Source organism: Lolium rigidum, chromosome 1, assembly GCF_022539505.1.
Source record: "Lolium rigidum isolate FL_2022 chromosome 1, APGP_CSIRO_Lrig_0.1, whole genome shotgun sequence".
Classification (NCBI taxonomy): Eukaryota; Viridiplantae; Streptophyta; class Magnoliopsida; order Poales; family Poaceae; genus Lolium; species Lolium rigidum.
This window is the reverse complement of record NC_061508.1, coordinates 48,300,482-48,304,495: the sequence shown is the minus strand read 5'-3', so window position 1 is coordinate 48,304,495 and position 4,014 is coordinate 48,300,482. Positions and strand designations below refer to the sequence as shown.

The window sequence follows — 4,014 nt, the reverse complement described above, 5'->3', positions numbered from 1 at the left end:
TTGTTATCACCGGAATTTGACCGGATCGGAGGTGGGCCGCGATTAAGATGGGCTTGAAGAATATACGCGGAAGATATACATGAATCGGCCTTGTATACAAAGTTTGGGCTAGTTTGCCCGTGTATCTCGTAAATATAGTAGGATACGTGTCGGTTAGATAGAATTTGGCTCGTGCACGGTTGGGATTATTCCCACGTTAGAAAGTCTACGGACTATAAATATGTATCTAGGGTTATTGAGAAAAACAACAATCACGTTCATCACAAACCAATCTAGGCGCATCGCCAACCCCTTGTTTCGAGGGTTTCTTCGGGTAAGCATCATGCTGCCTAGATCGCATCTTGCGATCTAGGCAGACACGTTTATTCGTTGTTCATGCGTTGCTCGTGTCTGAAGCCTTGTTGATGGCGAGCAGCGTAGTTATCATAGATGTGTTAGGGTTAGCATTGTTTCATCGTGTCACATGCTTTTGTCCATGCAACCCTTAGACGTCTAGCCGCCCTTACACCTATCTTAGGTGTAAGGGCGGCACCTCGCTTGATCATGATTTAGTAGATCCGATCCGTTACGATTGCTCCTTGTTCTTCAAGGATTAGTTTAATATCTGCATAGTTAGGCCTTGTAAACGGGTTGAAGGATCCAGTGGCACGTAGGGTGTACTTTGCTAGCCCTAGATAAGATGTTCCGGGGATCAACTTCATGTTGGTTTTTAGGCCTTGTCTAGGGTTGGTTTATTATCACCGTGCATGGCTGCCAGGCTCAATCACGCGTAGGATGTTCCGATTATGTGGTGAAAACCCTAAATCGTCGTAGGTCGTTTCAGCTTCATATTGATCAAGCGGGACCACCATGTGATCGTAGACCTCATACGAATCATGGGTGGATCGGCTCCTTGAGCCGATTCACGGGACAACCTCGAGAGCCGATCGAGGCTCGTATTTAATGTTTACGTGTATGCCATGCGGGAAACTAAGTGAAGCAAATCCATCACCTTCCCGACCGGGTATAGGTCGGGTGGCACGCCCTTGCACCGAGCATCGGACGTGCGTGCCGAGGCTTTGCGGGCCGTCGCTCGAGGGACCAGGGGCCGGCCGCGGTTCGGGAGCCTCCCGGCTCTATCGTGTTGCCCGTCGTTGCTTGCCGGTGGGTTTCTGACCGCAACACATTCTCGGCACGCCGGTGGGACGATCTTCGACATCAACCGCATCGCCATCTACATCCGAGATGGCGGAAGGTACTCCGATCACGTACGAAGATCCGACCGAGGAGCTCAAGAAGAAGTATGACGAGGTCAAAGCTATCCTCAAAGCCGACCTCATCGGCTCTTTCCGAGAGGACCCGCTCACACGACATTAGGTGGAAAGGGTTCTCACCGAAGGCGCGCTCGATGGAGTGGACTCGTCTACCCCTTCGAGAAGAACGCACCGGGTCTCGCGTCGGGAGATTAATTTCATGGTAGCTCATTCGCTGCACCGCCATTCCGAGAGCCCGGTGAACACTTTGGAGCGTGTCGCCCTTCGGGTGATCCGGGAAATCATGAGGCATCGGTACTCTCCGTCGGGACCTCGCTCTAGGGACTCACCAAGGAGAGATACCACTCCGGTCCCGACCACCGCCGCCGTTCGCGTTGGCGGCACCGGAAGTGCCGAGTTCACCCGGTATACGTCGTCTACAAGATCGGTGGTGACCCTAGTGATTACCGGTTCTTGTATGAGGCGCCTAAGGAGATCCCTCACGGGTACACGTGCACATACGTGCCGGATTGCGATGAATCGGGCACTCACGAACCGGACCGCAACAAGCGGGGACTTCGGAACGAGCAGGGAGGAGCTTCGGATCGGATCTTGAGAAGCGGACGTGGCTAGCTAAGTATGCCACTCCGACGAACCTCCGGATCTCAACTCCTGCGGTTGGCTCGGAGCTTGAGAAGCAAGCATGGCTGGCTAAGTATGCCACTCCGGCGAATCTTCGAGTTCGACTCTGCGGCCCGACGACCGCGGATCGGATCGATACAATCTTGAGAGACCGGTTCGGCATGGTGCCGAAAAGGAGGGCAATCGGCTATTCCAAGCCGTACCCCAACGAGTACGATTTGATCCCACTACCACCCAAATATCGGCTCCCTGAATTCTCCAAGTTTAGTGGGTCAGATGGCTCCAGTTCAATCGAACATTGTAACGGCCCCGGGTAGTACCCCTATTAGAATTGTTTGTTGTTTTTCTTTTATGCATCATCATGCATCATGCATCATAGCATCCATGTTTTACAAAATAAAAATTAATTTTACAAATCCTATTTCAATTTTTTTCCCTCTCGTATGTCTTATATAATAAAACCTTTCTCACTCCTTTCCTTTAAATAAAAAAAAACCTAACCTTCTAAACCTGGGCCCCCTCTCTCCCTCTCAGCCCAACCTCTCTTTTTTTTTCTTCCTCCTCTTTTTCTCCTCTTTCCAGCCCACCCTTCTCTTCTGGCCCAAGCCCCCTTGGCCCCGTACCCCTTCAACAAAGAGACGCTCACCTCTCTGTCGTCTTCCCCTCCTCACGAGAAGCGTGAGCTCCACCTGCCGACGTCACCCACCACCGCACCACCTCTTTCCCACCTGCTCCCCCTTTAATCCCCACCGAGGCAGCCCCCTGGCAAACCCTAGCGCCCTCCCCTCTCTCCCTCTAGCCGCCGCCATCAACTTCCCCTTCTCCCTATTTTCATTTTTCTCTTCTCTGTGAGCTCACGAAGAAACAGCACCCCCACCATACCGCCATGGCACCGCCACTACAGACCACCCCCCGCTGTTCTGAGGGCACGGAAAGATGCGCCTCGTCGTCCTCTTCGTCCCCGTGCAAGGAATCGACCGGGGGCTTGTTAATTCACCGGCAAATTCGCCGATTCTTCTCCAACTCCGGCGACCAAATTCGACGATTCCGGCTGCCCTCGTCCTCCTCCGACCAAACCGTGCCCGCCTCCATCTTCCTGGTAACATCGCGCGTCCCCTTGACCCCTTCGGCACCTTCGTCCCCGCTGGTTTGCTTCCCCTCCCGACGTTGACCGTCGTCTTCGCCGCAGGTACTCGTCGCCGGCGGTACCTTGTCAAGGTCCGGTGCCAAAACTGCTCGCCCCTGGTTCCCCTTGGTCTTCCGCTTCGAGCACGCCGACTCCCGCATCCAGGTGTGCGCCAGGTTTCCAGATCGAGGCTCACCTGCATGGTGGTCATCGTGTTCCGTCCGTCATGGTCGCAAGGGACCAAGTCCGTCCAGCCCTACATCATGTTGTCACGCACCTGACACTGTTCATTAATCCACAGCTAGCTCGACTGGTTGGTTCCTTTGTCTCAGATCGTGAGGTCTGGGGTTCAAACTCCATCACAGGCAAATAGCCTTACCTTTTTGTTCTTTTTCTTATCAGATCCGGAGCCACTGATGGGCCTAGCCCAGATCTTCTTCTTTGCTCCGCGTGCCCAGCACCTATCTGCCGCCGCTCCCGCCAGGTAGCAGGCCAACCCCAGATCCGGCCCAGGACATTCCAGGTCCAACAAATTCGCCCCTGCCTGTCTTATTTTCTGAAATATCAAGAAACTGTTTATAACTTGCAAAATTCATATCTTTAAAACTATAACTCGAAATAAAACATGTTATATATGAAAATTGATCAGAAAAATGTGATGAACATGATTATGCCATCCATTCATCTGTTTGCATCTTGCATCATGCCACGCGTTGATAGTCGTGCATCTTCACCTAACATATATGCGGAGTATTTCGGAACACCGACTAGGTTTTCCCCGCTCCGTTTAATATTGAAGTAGCTCACCCCTGCCATGATATGCCATGCTAATCAACACTTAATTTTGCCGGTAGAAATGCAACTCCAACCTAATTTGCTTGTCCGGGTTCCGACTCCGATTAATATGGATAAGTCGCATCGCATCATCTTGCCATGTCATGCATATCATCTTGATCATGCTGGATCTTCTTATCCGTAGTAGTAAGTTTGCATCCGTTATTTGTTCCAGCATTT

General features: G+C 52.0%; 1 long non-coding RNA gene across 1 annotated transcript; it reads left to right on the top strand.

Moving 5' to 3' along the window:
- The first annotated feature begins 2,807 nt into the window (after positions 1–2,807).
- LOC124672601 lies at positions 2,808–3,663 on the top strand. The gene is made up of 3 exons (XR_006992718.1): positions 2,808–2,973; positions 3,064–3,313; positions 3,403–3,663. It is a non-coding gene; the product is annotated as an uncharacterized LOC124672601 (long non-coding RNA).
- Positions 3,664–4,014: the final 351 nt, after the last annotated feature.